The sequence below is a fragment of the Physeter macrocephalus genome, chromosome 4, assembly GCF_002837175.3.
Source record: "Physeter macrocephalus isolate SW-GA chromosome 4, ASM283717v5, whole genome shotgun sequence".
Taxonomy (NCBI): domain Eukaryota; kingdom Metazoa; phylum Chordata; class Mammalia; order Artiodactyla; family Physeteridae; genus Physeter; species Physeter macrocephalus.
The window spans coordinates 47522480-47546633 of record NC_041217.1 but is presented as its reverse complement, the minus strand read 5'-3'; positions in this window follow the sequence as shown (position 1 = coordinate 47546633).

The following is a 24154-nucleotide window of genomic DNA, read 5'->3' as shown; positions in this document are numbered from 1 at the left end:
AAACCCACCACAAATTTCCAATCTCCAAACCGGAGAGACTTTTTAGTACCTGTGGTTGACTACTTACGGAGTAATAACTGGGTGCCAGATGTTGTGCTCATTGCCTTACAGACACTGTCTCATTGGATCCGCAGGACAATAAATAGCATTGTGTTCTCCTGTTATTTTCTTTTTATGGATCAGGAAATTAGGAGCTAAAGAGATTAAGTAATTTCTCAAGGTGTCAGAATTTAATGGCCAGGGTGGGCTGTCAGGATCCAGAGGCCAGGTTGTAAGCCCTCGCCTCTACCCTCCTCAGCCTATTTCTCCCTCAAGGCCCCACTTCTCTGCAGTTCTGGCCACTGCCCGCCCCTCCACCTGACTTCTCTGTCCCCTTGTGTCTGTATTTCTGCCTTTTCTTGCTTCTCCTGCTTCCTCCGCCAAATCTGGCTTCCCGATCCATTTCCCTCAATTCCTGTCATCCTCCATCCATTCAGTGTGGGCCTGTTCTAAATGATACAGGTAGAGAAAAAAATCCCAGAAAGATAGCTACCACATCAGTAGCTGACATCTGGAATTCTAGACTTAGAGACAGATAGGTCCCTTGTTTCATAGAGGGAGCACCAGAGTCCAGGGTGGGGTTACAAAATGTAGGTTCATGTAGCCTGCTGGGGGGAGATCTGGGACTAGAATCAAGACAGGTCTTTGCCACTCAGCCCAGAGACCCTTTACTGCATCCCACTCTTCTGACAAATCTATGGTTCCAACAAACCCCCAAGGGACGCCATTTTCCTCACAGGACTTCCACGTGCCTGTCCTTAGGTATCTGGATCCTAAGGCAACACTTATTTTCAGCAGCCCCACTCTTCCCCTTCAAAACCTCTTCCTACCCTGCATTTCTCCCCTCCCTTTGTCTCAGGCTCTGAGTTTTCTCTGAGCCTGTCTTCTGTCTACCTTCCCACCTGAGATTTGGGTTTTTCCAAGGTGTTAGTCTAGGTAACATCTTTCCTTCTACAGGGTTGTTTTCAGCAGGATATAAAGGCCATTAGTAAATCAATAAGCCTTTATTTAGAAAAGGGGGAGGGAGGAATCTGGAGTTTTTAATTCAGATCTAGCAACTCCTGGGGCATTATCAAGAGTATTCTAAAATTAGGCCTTTGAAAAGCATGAGGCTGCCACTGTTGGAACTTTATAGCTTCCTGCTCATAAACAGGAGCAGCTTGCTATGGGTGGGATCATTAGCTGAAATCTCCCTCTCCTGCAGTAGTTATGTCTTCCTCTAACTGGAGTACCATGTGTTATCTATTGCTGTGGGGTTATTTGTTTCTTTTATCCTTGCCTTCTCTCTCTTCTCTCCACGCAGCTCTTTCCTGGCCTCAGCATCTGTCCTTTTTCTTCTTTCCAGGAATTTTCAATTTCCATCTATCAGTGTGTTTCTATCTAACACACCAAATACTTCTGTCAGTACATCAAGTCTCCCTTGTCAGTGTTGCCACATTGAGCCTTCATAAACACATATCTTTCTGATATATTTACAAAGGTGATCCTCCAAAAGTCAGCACATGCCCTAGGACCCCTCATGCTTTCTATCAACCTTTGGGGACTCCTATCATTGTTCTGTCCTTCCTCCTGTTCCAGTCCCACTCTCTCCAGGCAGAAAACAAAGACACAGTCCTACAGGCAAGTGTGTGAACGGGACAAGAGTAGTGATGGTTTGACCACATACTTTAAGGCCAATGCCATGATGTCTAAAATAGCACAGTTAAGATTTAACCATATTTAACACTGGAATTCTGCATTTCCTTTGATCTAGCAAGTTTACATCTAGACAATTATTTCAGAGATGCACAAAGATTCAGCTACAAAGATGTTTATTGTTTGGCAACTGGGAGAGAGAAAGAGCCACTTATGTTTCTAAGGTATATTAATTATCTATTACTGTGTAATAAATTATCAGAAACTTAGTGCCTGAAAACAATAAAGAATATTCACTTTCTCACACAATTTTTGTGGGTCAGGAATTTGGGTTGTTCTGGCTCTGGGTCTCTTGTGAGGTTGTAGTCATGATGTCAGCTAGGGCTACAGGCATCTGAAGGTTTGACTTCGGACAGAGGCTCCATGTCTAAGTTGGGTCATTTTCAAGGCTGACAGGTTCGTTGGTGCTGGCTCTTGGTTGGAAGTCTCTGTTCCTTTTCATATGGACCTCTCCATGGGCAGCTTGAGTATCCTCACAACACAGAAGCTGGCTTTCCTCTGAGTGAGTGATCCAAAAGAAAGCAAGGCAAAAGCTGTAATGCCTTTTATGACCTAACCTTGGAAGTCACACACCATCATTTCTGCTGTGTTTATTGCTCACATAGACCAAGCCTGACTCCCTGTGGGAGGGGGTTGTACAAGGGTTTGAATACCAGAACTGAGAATCACTGAAGACCATCTTGAAAGCTGGCTACCACATATGGGGAAGACTTCACCAAGAGAAGTAGTCACCAGGAATTGTTTGTACTGTGAGTCTGAGAGAAGAACAGATCTGGTCTGGCCCTGTTAGTTCTAGACTTCTTTCTCTTTGTAAGCTCTCTGCCTGCAGTGGATATGCATTCTGCCTGTTCTATCATCCAGTAAGTTAGCAGAGCAGGCTCTGCTCTGTTGCACGGTGGTTGGTTTGGAGAGGTCGCGATGGGAAGGCTTGTTTTGTCTATGCCAGATTTAGTTCCAGATCTAGGTCACATTCCCTACTCATCTCTTTCAGAAATAAAGCTGATCTTTACCTGTGTCTTATCCCTAAATTGGATCCCAACTTTTGAGTGCTTTGTTGACCCCTCACTTTCACAATTATGTCTTATATTTTATGTTATCTTCATAATAGTGGAAAAATTAAAACAACCTAAATGTCAAATAATAGATTGCTTGAGCAAATTATGGCATATCCATACAATTCAGTATAATATAATCATTTGAGAGTATGCTATGTAAGGATATGAAAAATTGTACAGGATATATTAAGTGACAAATACAGGCTATAAAACAGTATGCAAGTTATTATTCTGTTAAAAAGTAATGTATATCTGCTGAAAAAAGAACTCCAAGGAGATAGATACATACCAATTGTAGTTACCATTGGTTGGTAGGTTTATGGGGAATTAAAATTTCCTTCATTTGGGCTAATCTGTTCTTCCTAAATTTCCTACATTTTACAGTCATTACCTTTGTAATGAGGAAAACAAGAGGAAAAGTTTGCAGATGCTAGTTTGGGGATTCAACTAAAAGTAATTAAAGCTTTCTAACTCACAACTTTTACTGGGGAGAGAGTCAGGCATCTGAGTATACCCCAGCCCACTTCTATAAGTTCATGTGACATCACTGACCATTGCCTCTTTTGTAAACATTCTCTTCTCTTGACTTCCTTGACCTCACAGTCTGTTTTTACTGATTTCTCTGTGGCCACTCCTTGTAGACTCATATTCCTACACCAAGTCATTAAATGTTGGAGCTTCTCAAAGCCCAATGCCAGGCCTTTATATCTTCTTAGTATATATTCTACCACTAGTGATTTCACCCCCATTCGTGGCTACCCAAGGCAGTTTACCCATAGATCATGTGAAATTCATACCTCTAGCCCAGGTCTCCATCCTGAGCTCATATGATTTGTGTACAACCTGACTATTTTAACTGGATGTCTCAAAACTTCCTCAAATTCAACATCCTAAAAACCAGCCTCATGATCTTAAGTGGTTTCCTATCAGAATGAAGGGTAAAATAATACATCTAGTCTTGTGGTTCTCAATCCTCGGTGCATATTGAAATCATCTGTAAAATCTTTTTTAAAATACCAATGCCACACTACTATATATAAAATAAACAATAAGGACCTACTGTATAACATGGGGAATTATGTTCTATACCTTGTAATAACCTACAATGGAAAAAAGTATATATACATATATATATATATATATATATATATGACTGAATCATTTTGCTGCACACCAGAAACACAATATTGTAAACCAACTATACTTCAATATAAAAATAAGAAAAAAGATACCAATGTCTGGACCCCCAAAGATTCTGGTTTTAAAAGCCTGGGGTCAGGCCCTAGAGTACTTTTTTTTTAAAGCCTCCCAGGGACTTTTACTGAGTGGACAGAGTTAGTGCCACTGATCTACTTATTCAAGAGAAACCGGGTAGTCATTTTTGACATCTTCCTCCTTCTTGCCCCTTAAGTGCAAGCCACCACTAAGTTCCATTAATTTGACCGCTAAAATAATGCTCAAAGTTAAACCTTACATCTCTGTCTTCACTGCCACCACCCTAATCTAAACCATCATCCCTCACCTAGACTTTCAATGCACTCTGCATAATGCATCAGATCTGAACATCTGTCATCTCTTTCTTCCCTCCTGTGGTGGACACACCCTAAGGCGGCCCACAATGAGTCAGGCCCTCGCGTAACTCCCTCCCCTTGAGTACAAGAAGGATCCGTAATTTATGTCTAACCAGTAGAATGCAGCAAAGGGGATAGGAAGTCACTCCTATGATTACAGTACATGATGTGAGACTCCATATTACCAGACTGGAGACAGAGATTCTCCTGGGGCCTTGAAGAAGCAAACAGCCATGTCGTGAACTGCCTCTGCAGGGCCATGGGTCGGGGACCTGAGGGCAGCCTCCAGTTGACAGCCAGTAAGAAGCTGGGGCCCTCAGACCTATAACTGCAAGGAAATAAATTCAGTCAACAAGGACTTCCCTGGTGGCGCAGTGGTTAAGAATCCGCCTGCCAATGGACATGGGTTCGAGCCCTGGAGCAGGAAGATCCCATATGCCAAGGAGCAACTAAGCCCGTGTACCACAACTACTGAGCCTGTGCTCTAGAGCCTGCGAGCCACAACTACTGAGTCCACGCACCACAACTACTGAAGCCCACGTGCCTAGAGCCCGTGCTCCACAACAAGAGAAGCCACGGCAATGAGAAGCCCACGCACCGCAACGAAGAGTAGCCCCCACCCACCGCAACTAGGGAAAGGTCGAGCACAGCAACAAAGACCCAATGCAGCCAAAAATAAATAAAATAAATAAATTTTTAAAAAATCAAAATAAAATAAAATAATCTTAAAAAAAATTCAGTCAACAGTGAAAGTGAAAGTCAAAGTGAAAGAACTTGGAAGTTGATTCTTCCCTTGGAAGTTGAGCTTCCAGGTGACAATGCAGCCTGATCAACACCTTGACTGCAGACTTGTGAGACCCTGAGCAGAGAATCTGTCTAAGTCATGCTCGGATTCCTGATTCATGCAAAATATGGAATAATTAATGTGAGTTGGTTTAAGTCACTAGATTTGTGGTAATTTGTTAGGCAGCTCCTTACTCTCAACCCCCAAACATATCAGTTATTTCATGGCTTCCCATCACTCTTTAGATGTATGTTTAAGAAATTATCAAATTAACCTATGAAGCTGTGAATGACCTGCCTCACCCACATCTCCAGTCTTGTATGTTCTACCCTGCTCTGTGCACTCACCATGAAGACCTTAAGGACCTCAGACCAGTCTAATGTCCTTCAACCAAGGGGCATTTGCTCCTCATGTTGCCTCTGCCTTGAGGGTTGTTCTAGTTCTCTCTTACTCAATTCACTTCCTTAAGGAAGCCTTCCTTGAATCTCCCTGTCAGGGTCAAATTTCCCATTATAGCCACCTGCAACCTTGAGTCTCTTTTACTCATAGCACTTGCCAACTGATTTTACACAACTGTTTGAATCATTGTTTGATCAATGTCTGTCTCCCCTACTAGTCTTAAGTTCTGTATATGCTGCAACATGACTCCTTTGGGCTCATCATTTACCCTCAGTACTTAGCATATTACCTAACACATAATAGGCACTTAAATGTTCCTTGAGTGAATGAAAAGTGAACTGGATATGGCTTTTGTTTAGAGCACTGGATCTGACTTCATCTCAACGGATTCCAATTAGATCAAGGTTTATAAGGCTGACCATCATTCCAGATTCAAGAATGGGAGTTCCAGACATGCCCTAGGCTTTGGGAAAAACCTACTACAACCAGAGAAATATTTAATCAATTTTTACTCTTCAGGCAAACTCTTTTTAATGACAACCAACTACACGTAAGGCAATGTGTTAGTTATCATGTGGGCTGCCAAGAGGTACAATGCAAAATCTCTGACTTCCCATAACAAGGAAGGACCCACCTTACGGTCTCAAAAGAAAGTTGAAGAAACATTCCACCTTCTCTTTTATTAAAGAAACAGTCCTTTATGATCCAATTGATGAAGCTGAAATTGCCAGAAGACTCATGTTCAAGCCTATCCTAATTAAATAAGGGACAAATTAGGAGAAAATAATCTGAAAGTATAGATACACCATCATAAGTTTAGGCTTCCAGAAGCCTTGGATGTCCAAGTTCTAGTCAACACCTGTGTTATACACTATGAGGCACAATAAATATTATTTTTGTAGCTTATATTTATTCCACAAAATGTTGACTAATTGCTACAGGCAACGCACTAATCATCTGCTTCCTTAATTTACATTCTAATGGGGAAGGGTACGTTCAGGAAGCACATCAACAAATAAATACATAATATATCAGGTAGTAACAGTTCCATGAAGAAGAATAAAGCAGGGCAAGGGGATAGGGAGAAACAGTGAGGGTTGCTGTTTTGTAGAGAGTACTCAAGTAATAGGGTATTTGAGCAAAGACTTGAAGCAAATGGGGTGTGAATTTAAGAGGGCATTTGGAGGATAAAAGCATGCCAGGCTTAGGTAGGAGTGAGTTCAGGCAGGAGCTACAGGAATGACAAAGAGGCCAGAGTGGCTACAGGGCAGAGAGGGAGTGAGAAAGTAGGAGGAAGAGAGGTCAGAGAGGTAGACGACCAGATTCTGTCAGACTCTGTAAGGACTCCAGCTGTAATCTGAATATAATAATCTGTTGTAGCAGCCTTGTTCTGGCTGCTCTGTTGAGAATAGCCTCTAGGATACCCTGGGTGGAGCAGAGAACCGTTCAGAGGTCAGAACAACCAGGTAAAAGATGGTAATGGCTTGGACTAAAGTGGTAGCTGTGGACATGGTGAAAAATGGTCAAATTCTCTCTATATTTTACATCCAGATCCATTGGTATCTACTGATGCATTCACTGGTTGGAAGAATAAGGAAAAAAGAGGAGTCTGGTCATGCTCTAGAATTCAGTGCATTTTTTAAAAAAAGAAGTTATCCTTTAATCCCTTTCCTACCCTGCTTTCATGCAACAACATCAACAAAATAATCTTGGGACATGCCTGCATCCCAAATTTCTCAATCTAAACAAAATTTTAAAATCAGAATGCTAAGAAGCAATTTTTACCCTGAAAATGCTGTCATTTTTGTATCCGCCTCAAAGAAAGATGAGGCAAAGGGCTTCAGCTGGAGCGTGATGGAGAACTGTTGAATACAAGGAAATCTAGATCAGATGCTGTGAGTAACCAACTACGGGAATTAATCCTTAACAGCCTTCAATTCAATCTGTCTGGGACATTTGGGGGAGGGTTGGTGGCCCTCCAGTCTCTTTCTACCTCAGAGGAGATAATGGTCAAAATGATCAGATAATCCTTCTCTTTGATGGTCTCGTGCTCTGCAAAGTTGCCCTTAAAAAGGCAAACAGAATGTGTTCCAGTGCATGTGGCCAAAGTTGGGAACGCAAACCACCACCCTGCTGCTAACTGGTCATTGATTTTCCTCATGTTTCCTCCTGTCTCTAAGAGAATTATCATGCTGCCAAGATTAAAAGTTCATGACTTCAACCGTTTGGGAGCAATACAGTATAATAAAGGTGAAAGACCTTTACATACACTTCCTTACCCTCACCCTTACCCCCATCTTGCAATGAGAAAAATATCTAAGGGTGTTTTTTTTCTTTCCTAAGATATTACAACGGGGCTAAAAATAGAATGCTACATCCATTTGAATCTAGGTGTGCATGCTATGTGTTTGTGTATCTATGAGCGAATATTTTTTTTTCAGGATTAGGTAAGGGGATGTCAGATATGAGAAACAACAGAGAGAAGAAAATAAAAATGGCTTTTCTTTTGACTCAGAAATCTTCTAATTGACAAATTTAAAGGGTGTATTGCACAGTTAATCTGACTCTTCTAGTAGTGTGTGACACAGATGTCACTCCACCTGCTAAAATATATTCTTTCATTCCTCAGCTGTTGAATGGCCAGCGGAGTATCTGTTACGTGTCAAGAAGCCTGGGGGTACACCAGGGATGACGAGTCTGCTTCCTCAGGATCATGGACTCTTCTGGCGTCCCTTCTCGGGTTACTCCTTCTAGGATCCCACGCTTTCCTTGTCTCCCATTTAAACAGGGTAGGTCCCTGACTGCCACCCTTGGAGGACTTTTCTCCTCAGTCCCAAGGTTTCTCAACTCCCACAGTTTTCACTGTTACCCCTACAACAGTGTCACCCAAATTTACACCTCAAGCCAAGCTCTCACACCTGAGCTCCAGAACTACATGTGTGTGTGCGTGTGTGATCATTACTGGGTTTGTTAAAAAATTAATTAGGTACTGCGTGCTCATTGCAACAAGTATAATACAGAGGTATAAGGAAACATTTTTTCCTTCCCTCTCCAGTTCCTCTAGTCTGAATAAGAAATATGAACAGCTTAGTGTCTGTCTTTAAGCAACTTTCTCCCATCCATACTTATATAAATCTATACATACATCTGTTTATATGTTACATATATATATTTCTATATACATTTTCCATAGGCATCTTAATCTCAGTGCATCTTATATTTAAACTTCAGACCCACACTTCTATGACTTCAGTTCATGTTTTCTGTGCTTTGAATCTGGAATCATGCAAGAGTTTCCTAACACATCAATCTACCCCTCTAATCACCGGATGCATATCCATTCATTTCTCCCCTAATAGTTATTGTTCTAAAATATGAATCTTATCTGCTTAAAATCTTTCAGTGGCTCCTCATTGCTCCTATGAGAAAGTTTAAACACATTTCCCTTGCATACAAGGGCCTTCAGTATCTGACTTCAATCTCTCATGATTTAGTTTTCGTCACACCTCATACTCCATCGTGGGCCCCTCATCCAACACCTTATCCCTCATCCTATTCATCTATGTTTTTAGGTATATTCCATGCTTTCTCTTATCTCTGCTCCTTTGCATACAATCTTCCCTCTTCCTGGGTAGAGGTCTGTATTAGTCAGCTTGGGCCGCTACAACAAAATATCATAGACTGAGTAATTTAAACAGCAGAAAATTCAAGTCCAAGATCAGAATGCCAGCATGGTTGGGTTCTGCTGAGACATCCCTTCCTGGCTTGCAGATGTCTACCTTCCTGTTGTGTCCTGATATGGGAGAGAGAGGGAGACAGAGAAAGGGGGAGAGGGGGAAGGGGAGGGGAAGGGGGAGGGAGAAGTCCAACCAGAGAGTTTCCCAGTCAGTAGGTCTGGGGTGGGGACTGAGAATTTGCATTTCTAAAAAGGTCCCTAGGGATGGCCCTCTGCTGTAGGAGGCATGCATTTGGAGGACCACTTCCCTGTAATAAAATGGGGTGAATATTAGCACTCACCTCCTAAGTTTGTCATTGGAATGATTGGATGAGTTATAGGGTAAGGTGTTTAGAGTGGTGACTGGTCATGCTAATGGCCCAATGAATGTTAGCTGTCATAATTATTCTCTGCCTGGCAAAACTGTACATGTTTGTCATCACTCAGTTTAAATTTCACATTTGATGAAAAGCTTTCCTGATATTCCCTGGTAGAATGTATAGTCTTACACCTATAGCCTCCTTACCCCATTATAGAACTCACATATACAATTGTAACTACTTACAACTTACACGAAAGCCTATGTCTTCCAAGGACTGAACTGCTTAAGGATAGGAGTTTTGTATTATCTTTGATTTCCCAGAATATGCCTGACAGATAGCAGTTACCCAATGAATATATTTTGATTGAAGAAATTAATGCGAAGAATCCCATGCATCTATGAGAGTATATGCAGGGTTGCCTGGACTCAGTAAGAGCCTTGCCTGGTTATCATTTAGGTTTTCCCCTCAATTCTAACATATGAGATTTCCTCTTTTGACAGTGGTTCTCAATTCTGACAACACATTAGAATCACCTTTTACACAAAGCTGCTACCTAAGCCCCTCCCCAGACCAAGCGGCGCAGTCTCTGGGTAGACGGCTGGGCGCTGCTAAGTCCTCAGAGTTCATCAGGTGATTCTAATGGATAGCTTGAGCTGGAAATAAAGGAGCTAGGAGAATGCAATCAACTAAAGTGTGCATTTCATTCAACAATATCAGTCTTCTACTCCTGGCCATGAATTTGTTTCTTATCCCAATATAAATTGCCAGCTTTGAACAGTTTTGAAAAGGGGTAAATAGAGAAATTCGCATTTGTAGAGCGCTTTACCATTTTCAAAGCACTTTCATACTCAGTGCCATCAAAATCTTAAAATAACCCAGTGAGGAAGGTATCATTATTCTTTACAAATGCTTTGAGGCAACGCCCTGGGGTGGGGGGCGGGGAGGGTGTGGTACACACCAAACACTTTTAAAAGAAACAACCAACCAGCAAAATGCCATCTGCCAGGTTTTTTTTGCTCTTGGCGGATCTGTTATCAACAATGCTACCTACAGGCCATCTTTGCTGGTCATCTAGGACTTGGATTCCAAACATTCTTTTCCAGTTGGCTTTGGGGATACTTTGTTCCATGGCTGGCCAGTGACATCTGCTCTGCCCCTCGGCATCCCTAGGCTGGCGTGGCTCTCTCCTAGATGCTTTTCAGGGACTGAGTCCCTCCCCTGCTTGCAGGAATTGCTGTTGGATTGACTTCACTCTGCCCCCAGCAACCTACAATTTCCCCAATCTTATGGTTAAAGAAACTTCAGTTGAGAGGGCTTAAATGACTTGTTTAGAGGCACAAAGTCAGTGAGAGGCAGGATTGGGATTCAAACCCAGATCAAGTAGGAAACAACTTAGGAGGACTCAGTGCTCTGAGGGAAGGAGTGGGCACAGAAGAGTAGAGGATGCTGTAAAGAAAGAGAGGGCGCTGGACACATGCTTTGCCCTATGCAAGTCTGCCCAGGGCCACGTCTGAGTCTGCGGACATAAGATTAAACTATAAAGGAGTAACGATACTATTTTTGAATGGGTGAAGGGGGTCAAAAGGCTGAAAGAAAAGAAATCAATTAGTTTGTCATCTGGCATAATAAAAGAATCCCTATTAAGTGGTAGACCTAACTTTATTAAATGCTTATTTTGATATAGCTGTTAAGTGCTTAAATAAGAAAACACCATCAGCATAGAAATAAATACAGCACAGAGATGGGGTAAACGGAGAAAGAAGAAAGTCATCGTGGTACATTGGCAACACTTTTTTCACCAAGGAATCAAGAATAGGGTAAAAACAGGGAAAGTGGCAATAGCTAGCTAGCTAGCTAGCTAGCTAGATAATAAATAAGTAAGTACTACAAACGTGCAGTAAAGTCATTTTTAAAAGTGGTACTTGCAGGATACTTTGGAAGATTGTAATTTGGGGGAATAAATATGATAGTTCTTCTGTATTGTATTTAGGGAAGTATTTAAACTTAATAAAAAATAACAGTGTCACACCGAGTACCCTACACTGCAGTCGATACCCCTTAGTGGCCTATGAACTGAATTAATGAGCTATGTTAGGGCCTAAAAACACAGAAAAGGAAAATATTAGAGAGCACCCCTCCTTGTAACGGTGAGTGTTGTTTCTTGACCTGTTGGGGTTGGGATCAGTGGGGTGGGTGGGTGTGTGTGTGTGTGTGTGTGTGTGTGTGTGTGTGTGTGTGTGTGTAGCACCTGAAGTTCATTCCATATGGTGGAAGAGTCAAAAAAGCATGAAAACCAATGGTGTACATAAATATTTAAAGATATGAAAGAGTTTAAAAAATAAGATAAAATTGTAACAATAGTTGGCTAAATATGCCAGAATTTAAACATCTAAAAAGAGTATTTAGCTCATCAGAGAAGTCCCTTAGGTACACTGTCTTATTCCAGGGATGTGGCAATGACCCAAAATATTTTTGGAAGTGTTTCCAAAACCTGAAGCATATCCTTGTAAATATAATTAATGGTGGCAAATATTTGTCCTTTGAGGAAATATTTTATGTTTAAAGAAAAAGTCCCTTAGAACCAAATATGATGAATAAAAGATGGCAATGAAAATGAGTGGGATACGTTTAGGAAAATCCTGGGCTATAAACTCCTTAATAATGGAGGAGTTTAAATTTTTAAATTTTATACCTGCAGGTTCTGCCGTATTGCTTGACATATGATAAGTGACCGAAAAGTGTTTGACGAAACAATGAACAAATGAGTAGAAAACATTTTGGTATGAGTCCCAAAAGTGATATTTTAAAAAGGATACCCAAGATGTTCTAATTAGTAGAGTATCACTGGAGATAGTGATGAGCCTCTCAAGGGAGTTAAAGGCTATTTGAGGGCCAACTCTGATTGGATAATGCAGGTCCTGATGTATATGTTTCATTCATATCCACGCGTGCTCACACACACAAAACTCATCACTTTATAGTCGTACCTTTTCTATCCATATGCAGATATGTACAAGACATCCCTATATGTATGGAAAGAGAGTTAAATCTTCTTAGTCATGGGTAGCTGTTCAGGAGACTGGGAAAAATGAAGGCTTATGAAAATCAAAAGGGGATAGGAGATTTGAGACACTAAATGGTTAGATGCAAGATTTTGCCTGCAAATTAAGAATGTATCTTATCCTTATTGCCTGATATCAGGCAAATGATGATTTCTCATCTTTGTGATCCTGTCCTTGGGTATCCTGGTGAGGTGGAGTCTGGGACACAGCACAGTGTCCTCAGTCTCGACCTGGATTCTCAGAGACATATTAGGGGAAAGAACCCCATTATCTATCCTCTTTGAATTGTGGATGACAAAACAATGGCAAAGTAAAATATCCTCTTTATGGAAAGAAGCAGGACTGAGTCATATGATAACAGATTTTTAGGGTGTCGCGTAGAAAATCTGCTTTCTACAAGTTACCTTAAAAAATGTTATTGGATAAAACAGAAAAAAAAAAACCTTCCCATGTGTCTTCTATTGAGTAATAATGGGACATAAAGAATGCCAGTGATATTCCTTTCTGCATGGTACAAACAATAAGATATACAGCTAAACGTCTCAAAAGCATCACTACTACCTTCTCCATATGTCAATCTCTGTCTAGACCTAACACCAGCATTTCTACTGCAATAGCAGCATGGAAAAATCTAGGGTCATGGACGGGGAAAAATGGGATCTGGGTTCTAGTTGCAGCTTTCAGCCATAACTAGCTCTGTGACCTTGAACAAGTTACTCCCCTGAGCTTTTGTTGCCTCCTGAACAAAATGGGGTGATTAGAATGGATGACAGCTGGGTCTCCTTCCAGCACTGGCAGGCTAATACTTTTTAAACAGTTTCACCATGTGATGGGAAAGACATACATGCATAGAACAATTCATTCTGTGAATGCCTCAACAGTGTGCTGAAAAGACCTCGCCTTTGTTGAGGGCACATGCTGGACACAGCAAGGTTCTCACTGTTAAATGCTACCTGAGGCATGGTTTAGTAGCATGGCTCAAGTTCAAGAAAGCACACACTTTCATTTCCTTCCCCATGCAAAGAGAGACGGATATTTTGTTAAATTGCCCAACAAAGGGGAAACTACGAATTTCATGCAATTTTATGGTTCCTGAATGTTCTTGTAATTGAATTACCATAGGCGCTTGTTGGGTATTCCTGGCCACGTCTCCTATAATTCCATTAGTATTACCTCTGTGGATCCTATAAATGCCATTAACATGAGGCAGATACTTGCTTTCAATAAGATAACACAGATGATTTTGTTTAATTGTCTCTCTAATCCCTCCCCCTCACAGCCTGGGAAATCATTTACAATTGCTCAAATCCAGGCATTTGTTATTGCTGATCAAAACTGCTTTGGAAACATGACAGTGTTATTGAGGAGGTTTGGCTCCTTCCCTTCACCCATCACATGCTCTTGTCTTCCAACCATGCTCTTGTCTTCCGACCATGCTCTTGTCTTCCAGGTGGGTGAAAAAATACATAGGTACTGAGATCCTCACATTGAAATGTATAGGGAGGAAGGAGAAGTGTGGCCAGAGCCTGTCCCTGTCTTCACTGCACTGCATCTGGACACAAGACTGGTCCCATGAACAGTTTATACCTCACAGCCCAGGTGGGTTTCTTCTGCCCAGGCTCTTCTACCCCATATGGGCAGTGGTTGGCTATTGATGGGTAGTTACATCCACTGGAACGGGCTCACCCTACAGCCCTTGCAGGCTGGCTCTTACCACTCGGTCAAATCTTCGTTATTCTTGGACTATTCGGTCTTGGATATCCCTAAATCTAATTGGTTTTTAAGTTATTTGGGGTCTTTGCTTGTTTACCTTATGGTTTCAATTACCTGATTGCTTATTCATTTCTGATTACTGGCTGAGAAGAGTAAAACCTGATCTCTTTTGCCCTGTTCATTGCTCCAATGAGATATTTGTAGGAAGGCTTGGGTAAAATAAGTTTTAAGTGTTTTGTGAATTGCATTTATTCATGTCCTGACCCACCACTATAAATAATCCAAAGTGGAACGCAAGGTCTGGCCACTGGTAGTAATAAAAGTTGAAACTCAGTTGTACCAGGGAGATGAGTGATGGTCTTAATAAGAGTAGGGCTTGGATGGGCTCATTTCCTCTCCACAAACCAACATATATACACAGACCCAGGCAGTGTAGTAAGAGAAAAGAAAATGTCAGACTGAGTTTGGGACCAGACGGCTTTCACAGTGGGTCTCTCTAATCTCATCTCTATTTCTGCAAATCACTTCCCTCTTAGACTAATCCTTTGATAATTACCAGGTCCATCCATCCACAGCTGAAGTGGGCATGCACCAGTATACTGAGAGGCATGATGATATATGCAGTGGGCTGTCAACTAAAGAAGCCAGGTCTCTTGTCAGCTGCAAAAGGTTTACCCGTTCCATGTTAAAGGAGGTTCAAACTGTCAAGGAACCTCCATCAAAAATAAGAAGTAATGATAGGAAGGAAATGAAGTTCGCAGGAGACCCCAATTACCTCTGCTCATAGCAGAGCAATTTTTGGAACAATAATTTCTGCAACATGAAAGTGTTGAATATTTCTCTTAACTGCTGAGAAAAATATTGGGCTTTTGCTTATCAGTTTGGGATGACATAATGATAAGAGCTAACGTTTATGGGCCAGGCGACTGTGCTAAGCTCTGAATTATCTCATTCACTCCTCACCGTAAGCCCTATGAGGAAGATACATATCTATTTTCTATATAAGGATGCTTAGATGTGTTAAGTGACTCACCCATGATCACAGAACTAGTAGAGCCCAGAACTGAAACCAAAACTGTCTGACCCTAGAGTCTGTTCTCCTAAACACCCCCTGTGTGTATCTCTTTGCCTGGGTCCAAGTAGACAGACTGGTACCCAAAGCTCACTTCTAATCCCATGAAACTGCAGTCATTAGTGAAGAAGGAACCATCAGACGGGTCCAGTTTGCCTATAGCTGCTTCACAGGGGATCCACATGCTTATCTTGACTGACTCCCACCAGGGGAAGAAAGAGAGGAGAGAACAGGAGCCTGCCAACCTCGACAGATGGTGTGTAGGCTGTTTTGGAGATGAGAAGAGAGAGATTTTTGCTGGCTGACAAAGAACAAGGGAAAGAGATTGGAGGGAAGTGTGACATAAGCAGAAAGAGCTAAACTTGAAATATACATGGAAGAGAAGAAGATTGAGGGATGGGGACTGATCTAGGAGACAGATGGATAAATAGACTTGAAAGAACATTTTTTAAATGCCACATAACTCCAGTCTAGTGAGGAAAAGTGAGTGAGAACACACAATCAGAAATGAGAGAAGCAAGCTTCTCTCCAAAGTGTTTCTGCAGTTTCCCAGTGGAAAGATTCAAAAGACCTGTGACTGGTATTCCCTCTACAAGGAGCTAAAGATTCAAACTCATGTCCAGAGGAAACTAGCCCTAGTCATTCGAGTTTGGAGTTAGCCTCACAGAAGAGCAGGAGTTGGGCACATTCTGAGGAAGCTTAAGATTGTATCAGTTCCCATCCACTGCCAATTGAGTTCCAGAAAGGGGACAATAAGGTGAAATGGAATTTCTGTTCGGCTGAAACTTATGGATGCACTACCTGTCACCAAGCTGCAAGGACCCTCCCAAACATTAGCTGACAGACTACTGGTGGTATGATCAGTGTCCCACGTACTCACCTTTCCTCTTCCCTCCCAAGCCTAGCCTTAAACTATTTATGCAGTTGACCTAACATTAAGATGGTTTATTCATGAGGCTGCCTTAGGAAACAGGAGGTAGACAACCTGCTTTTGTGAGGGTCTCTCTGGAGAATGGCAGCTGTACAATGTGCTACTCCATCACGCTCTATGGGGACTAAACATCTCAATGTAAAGGCCTCTGTTTAAAATAATGCTCAGTGTTGCATAGGTCCCAGGTTGAGAAGCATTTATATTGATATAGTTGCTTGAAGAGAAAAATCAAGAGATTCCTCAGCACCAGACAGTGTAAGTCTGTGTTAAGGAGGACAGATCAGTACCTCTGACTGGTTGGATCTGTAACAAGCCTGACAGTAATTAATTTACCATCCTGAAGGTAATTTACCTTTGTTGGCCATGGTTCTTCTCTGGAAGAGATCAGGGGCAACCAAATGAATCATTCTGCCATCTCTCTACACCATTCACTGTGGACAGGGGCTTGGCCAGAGGTGGGGCTGTCTTGGGCCCTATTCTGGGAGGTTTGGTTACTAAGAAACCTGATTACTAAACAGACCATGTTAACAAACAGGTCTCACCTGTCACTTAACTCTATGGCAGAAAATCCTGCTGAATGCATAAGAAAAAATATATATATACTTTTTAGGTATCTTTTTTTCAGCTTTCTTAACAGCATTCTTTGGTCATTTGTTTGGATTTTTGGAATTAAATCTAACTGGTTTCAGTTAAGATCACATAATGTATAACTGCAATTTTCAATTTGCAATAAGACTTTTAAAAATGTTTTGTCACTTAGAACTGCATTAAAGACATCAGTTATGTTTCTCCCTGATCCTATATCCTGACCTTTTTCCGCCTCCCGAAGAATTCTCTCAAGCTACAGATTTCCCTACAATTAACTTGTGCTTTGTCTTGAGTTAGCTTAATTGAAAACATCAAGCTAATAAAACTCAGAAAAGATGTTTCATAAAGGTACAGGTGAAAGGGATGAGTTTTACTGTAAACTTATACACTTCAGTTTCTGCGCTTAAAAAAAAAAATTCTCAGGAAAGATGGGTGTGGGTTTATTTTCTATAAACAATCACTGAGTTCTTAACCTACGCATAGTACTGAGTAGGAAGCTCTGTGAACTAGCACAAATGTAAAGTATAATGCATTCTCTAAACAATCAATGAAGCTACCCAGGGATAAAACATACATATCTTGGAAGTTAAGAGGTAATATAAGGGGACTTCCCTGGTGGTCCAGTCGGTAAGACTCCAGGCTCCCAATGCACCAGGGGCCCAGATTTGATCCCTCGTCGGGAAACTAGATCCCACATGCATGCCGCAACTAAACATCCTGCATGCCACAACGAAGGCCAGATGCAGCCAAAATAAATAATTTTTAAAAAGAGGTAATATAAGAGTTAAATAGGTATCAAAGAGCTATCAGACAAAATATATTAATTTCCTGCTATGGGGAAAATCTTCAAGATATTCATATGGCTCACTTCCTCACCTTCTTGTAGTATTTGCTCAAATGTTACCTCTTCACTGAGCCCTACCCTGACTATCCCATTTAATCTTGCAACCCTCCTCTAGTGTGCCAATCTCCCCTGCTATAGTTTTGCCCATAGCACTTACTACTTTCTAACAAAAAATAAACTCACTAATTTATTATGACTTTTGGTTTTTTTCCTCTCTCTCCTACAAGAATATAAGCTCCATAAGGGTAGGGATTTTAATTCTTGTCTACTTGGCTCATTGCTATATCTCTAGCTCCCAGAAAGAGCCTGGAACCTTGGAGAAACAATAAATATTTGATATATTCTCACCGTATGAGCTTGAAATTGAGTTAGATAGAATGAATATGAAACTAAAGGATCATACACCATCATCACGTGGGATCTCCCAGGGATGCAAGGATATTTCAATGTCCACAAATCAACCAGTATGCTATACCACATTAACAAACTGAAGAGTAAAAAGCATATGATTATCTCAATAGATGCAGAAAAAGCTTTTGACAAAATTCAACATCCATTTATGATAAAAAACTCTCCAGAGAGTGGGCACAGAGGGCACGTACCTCAACATAATACAGGCCATATATGAAAAACCCAAGGCTAACATCATACTCAATGGTGAAAACCTGAAAGCATTTCATCTAAGATCAGGAACAAGACAAGGATGTCCACTTTGACCACTTTTATTCAACATAGTTTTGGAAGTCCTAGCCACAGCAATCAGAGAAGAAAAAGAAATAAAAGGAATCCAAATTGGAAAAGAAGTAAAACCGTCACTGTTTGCAGATGACATGATACTATACACAGAAAATCCTAAAGATGCTACCAGAAAACTACTAGAGCTCATCAATGAATTCAGTAAAGTTGTAGGATACAACTTTACTGTGTTAATACAAGGAATCTGTTGCATTTCTATATACCAACAATGAAAATCAGAAAGAGAAATTAAGGAAGCAATCCCATTTACCATCACATCAAAAAGAATAAAATACCTAGGAATAAACCTACCTAAGGAGGAAAAGACTCCAAAAACTATAAGACACTGAAGAAAGAAATCAAACATGACACAAACAGATGGAAAGATATACCATGTTCTTGGACTGGAATAATCAATACTGTGAAAATGACTACACTACTCAAGGCAATCTACAGATTCAATGCAATCCTTATCAAATTGCCAATGGCATTTTTCACAGAACTAAAACAAAAAATTTTTAAATTTGTATGGAAACACAAAGGACCCCGAATAGCCAAAGCAATCCTGAGAAAGAAAAACAGAGCTGGAGGAATCAGGCTCCCTGAATTCAGACTATACTGCAAAGCTGCAGTAATCAAAACAGTATTGTACTGGCACAAAAACAGAAACATAGGTCAATGGAACAGTATAGGAAGCCCAGAAATAAAACCACACACCTATGGTCAATTAATCTTCAACTAAGGAGGCAAGAATATACAATGGGGAAAAGTCTCTTCGGCAAGTGGTGTTGGGAAAGTTGGACAGCTACATGTAAAAGAATGAAATTAGAACATTCTCTAACACCATATACCAAAATAAACTCTAACTGGATTAAGGACCTAAATGTAAGACAGGACACTATAAAACTCTTTGAGGAAAACACAGGCAGAACACTTTGACATAAAGTGCAGCAATATCTTTTTGGATCCACCTCCTAAAGAAAATAAAAACAAAAACAAAAAATTGGACCTAATTAAACTTAAAAGCTTTTGCACACCAAAGGAAACAATAAACAAAATGAAAACACAACCCACAGAATGGGAGAAAATATTTGCAAACCATGAAACCAACAAGGGATTAATGTACAAGATACACAAACAGCTCATGCAGCTCAATAACAAAAAAACAAACTCCACTGAAAAAGAGGCAGAAGACCCAAATAGACATTTCTCCAAAGAAGTCATACAGACGGCCAAAAAGCACATGAAAAGATGCTCAACATTGTTAATTATTAGAGAAATACAGATCAAAACTACAATGAAATATCACCTCACTCCAGTCAGAATGGCCATCATCAAAAAGTCTACAAACAGGGGACTTTAACACCCCACTTTCAACAACGGACAGATCATCCAAAATGAAAATAAATAAGGAAACACAAGCTTTAAATGACACATTAGACCAGATGGACTTATTTGATATTTATAGGACACTGCATCCAAAAACAACAGAATACACTTTCTTCTCAAGTGCTCATGGAACATTCTCCAAGACAGATCATATCTTGGGTCACAAATCAAGCCTTGGTAAATTTAAGAAAATTGAAATCATATCAAGTGTCTTTTCTGACAACAACGCTATGAAACTAGATATCAACTACAGGAAAAAAACTGTAAAAAATACAAACACATGGAGGCTGAACAATATGCTACTAAATATGATTTAAGCTATTTGATTCCCAAATCCTTGTTTCCATAATACTGTGCTGCCCCCAATCTGTTGTTGGCAAAGTCTTTCTTTCCCTTTTAAAAGTAATGTAACATTTAGCTATCTGGTTTACAGCACTCCTCGTTTCTAAAATCTTTAAATCATACCGCTTTCAGCCTTCTCCGAAGTGCTCTCAACTTCCTGTGATGTAATTCACCTAGCTGAGAAGATGGGAATTCAGACAGAACACAGAAACATTGTAGGGTCTCTGCATACTTCTGGGATACCAATCCCACTTACTAGCGTTTGGTCTGCCTTCTTCATTCCTGTAATCATCCTTGATAGAGAAGACTGAAACAAAACGAGAGTTAAGGAAGTGTTCGTTTTCTTTGTCCTCCATTACCTGGTATTTTGTCGGCAATACTACATCCATTGCTTGGTGGTCTTTCTTCTAGCACTGCCAAAAACCCCTTCCTGATTTTTCTTTACATTTTCTGTCCTGCAAGGCTGAGCTCATTTTGAACTTTAGCCATACTGGGACTATTCTTGGATGCTTCACGCTTCTTTTATTCATCTTTAGTTGTATACTCTTCATTCCATCCTTCATGTAAGTTTTCTCTAGATCTGGGATATTTTTTTCAGAGTCACCTGTGTAACTTCTGACATGTCTCTCTTTTCTCTTTCTTTTTATGATCATTTAAAGGTAAAAAAAATTGTTAGAAAGTTAAAAATTCAGTTAAAATGTAAAACTTGTGCTTTTGGAGGTTTCCAAGTACTCTTGACCCATCTTACCTTCTCTTATATAATCTCAAGTCCCTTATAGAATCCCATATAGATTCCCCTATGGAATCTCATTTTCACATTTTTAAAGGAATACCTGATTATACCGGGGTTTCTCCTTTCTACCCATCTGATATTTAAGAATAAGAAGGTTGATTTCTGCTTATATTCTTGCTACTTCTATGACGACAGACAATTCCTTTCTGTTACTGTTTTGGTCTGGAATGGCACTTCTTCCAGGTAGTGCTGAAATGTCAGCATTCAAGTTAAGAACTTCTCAAATACTGTACTTTTAATCAAATAAAACTTCACATATAATTTTTGGTATCTGTTCCCATGACTACAGTCTTTCCCTGTGCTCATTTTCTGATCTATTAGGGACACATATCTGGTTGGTGGTCTCCCAAAAACTCTCAGAAATATTGTTTCTATATTTTGCCCTTATCCTCACCACATACACTTCAACTTGCTTCCATACCAGGTTCATTAGTTTCAACATAGTTGTTATAGGCAGAATCAACTGTATCTTCTGCCTACTTGACTACCTTTTCTAACCTGTCATTTCTTTGGCCTAGGACACGCTCCACTTTTTAGTCAGATCTTAAGTCTCATCCAACTAAGTCTCAATACTACTATGAGATCATATTTACCCTGCTAGTCTATCACTGTAATAAAATGTATTACCCATGTTTTTTAGGAAAAGATCTCATGATTTTAAATACTTTTTTACTAAAAACAAATGAATAGTCATATCTTAAGATATGCCAAATTTTGGGTGAAAAATATATATAAACTTTTGTTTATCTGTAATTAAGTTATAGTCTAGTGTTCTAACACACCATGCACATACATACATTCTTCTTAAGAAAAAACATTTTAGAGTCTTTACAACACTATTTCACGATAGATTTAAATTTTTCAATAATCACTTTCACACAAACTTAGCAGGTCCTTTTCACTCACTGAATTAGAAACTGTATTTTATGAATATTTTAAAAATTAATTATCAGTTTCGTGTATCAGATTATTTCTAATTTTCTTCCTTTAGGATTCACCAAAAGCCCAGCTACGCCGGACAATAGAATGTTGTCGGACCAACTTATGTAACCAGTATTTACAACCTACACTGCCCCCTGTTGTTATAGGTAGGTTAGCAGAGAAAAGTGCAATCATGATTCTCAGTGAAATATTTTCTCTGGTTTTAACAATAAGCAAGCTTTCTAGAGTTCAACACTACAAGTTATTTTTTCCTTTTAAGATGTGATCGAAAGGTAATATGTCTTTTTCATTGTTTACTTCCATTATCAGGTCCATTTTTCGATGGCAGCATTCGATGGCTGGCTTTGCTCATTTCTATGGCTGTCTGCATAATTGCTATGATCATCTTCTCCAGCTGCTTTTGTTACAAGTAAGATAATTATTTTGATGCAAAATATTTTGTTGAATATTAGATATAAACAGTTGTTCTTAAAGCCAGTAGGCAGAAACCATTGACAATGTATTTCAGGAACCATTAACTTGTATTTTCTGGTTATCTCCTTTAATTAACTATATTATAGTTTCTTAAGGGAACAGAGGACCTTACTACTAATCAATTAATTGGACACTACATTATACTTCTTGTTATGTTCATGAGTACTTAAGATATTCTTATTTATAGAATATTGAACTTTCTTATATCTAAATTTAAAAACCTGACCCCATATATGCACTACCAAATGTAAATTAGATAGCTAGTGGGAAGCTGCCGCATAGCACAGGGAGATCACCTCTGTGCTTTGTGACCATGAGAGGGGTGGGATAGGGAGGGTGGGAGGGAGGGAGACGCAAGAGGGAAGAGATATGGGAACATATGTATATGTATAACCGATTCACTTTGTTGTAAAGGAGAAACTAACACACTATTGTAAAACAGTTATACTCCAATGAAGATGTTAAAAAAAAAAAAAGAAATGAAGGAAACAAGAGCAAAGGTCAATAAAACTAAAAGCTGGTTCTCTGAGAAGATAAACAAAATTGATAAACCATTAGCCAGACTCATCAGGGAAAAAAGGGAGAAAACTCAAATCAAGAGAATTAGAAATGAAAAAGGAGAAGTAACAACTGACACTGCAGAAATGCAAAGGATCATGAGAGACTACTACAAACAGCTATATGCCAATAAATTGGACAACCTGGAAGAAACGGAGAAATTCTTAGAAAAGTACAACCTTCAGAGACTGAACCAGGAAGAAATAGAAAATATGAACAGACTAATCACAAGCACTGAAATTGAAACTATGATTAAAAATCTTCCAACAAACAAAAGCCCAGGACCAGATGGCTTCACAGGTCAATTCTATCAAACATTTAGAGAAGAGCTAACACCTATCCTTCTCAAAATCTTCCAAAATATAGCAGAGGTAGGAACAATCCCAAACTCATTCTACAAGACCACCATCACCCGGATATGAAAACCGGACAAAGATGTCACAAAAAAACTACAGACCAGTATCACCGATGAAAATAAATGAAAATATCCTCAACAAAATACAGCAAACAGAATCCAACAGCACTTTAAAAGGGTCATACACCATGATCAAGTAGGGTTTATACCAGGAATGCAAAGATTCATCAATATACGCAAATCAATCAATGTGATACACCACATTAACAAACTGAAGGATAAAAACTACATGATAGTCTCAATAGATGCAGAAAAAGCTTTTGACAAAATTCAACACCGATTTATGATAAAAACCCTCCAGAACGTAGGCACAGAGGGAACTTACCTCAACATAATAAAGACCATATATAACAAACACACAGCCAACATCAATCATTCTCAATGGTGAAAAACTGAAACCATTTCCTCTAAGATCAGGAACAAGACAAGTTTGCCCACACTCACCACTATTATTCAACAGAGTTCTGGAAGTTTTAGCCAGAGCAATCAGAGAACAAAAAGAAATACAAGGAATCCAAATTGGAAAAGAAGAAGGAAAGCTGTCACTGTTTGCAGATGACATGCCACTATACATAAGGAATCTTAAAGATGCTACCAGAAAACTACTAGAGCTAAGCAATGAATTTGGTAAAGTAGCAGGATACAAAATTAATGCACAGAAATCTCTTGCATTCCTATACACTCATGATGAAAAATCTGAAAGAGAAATTAAGGA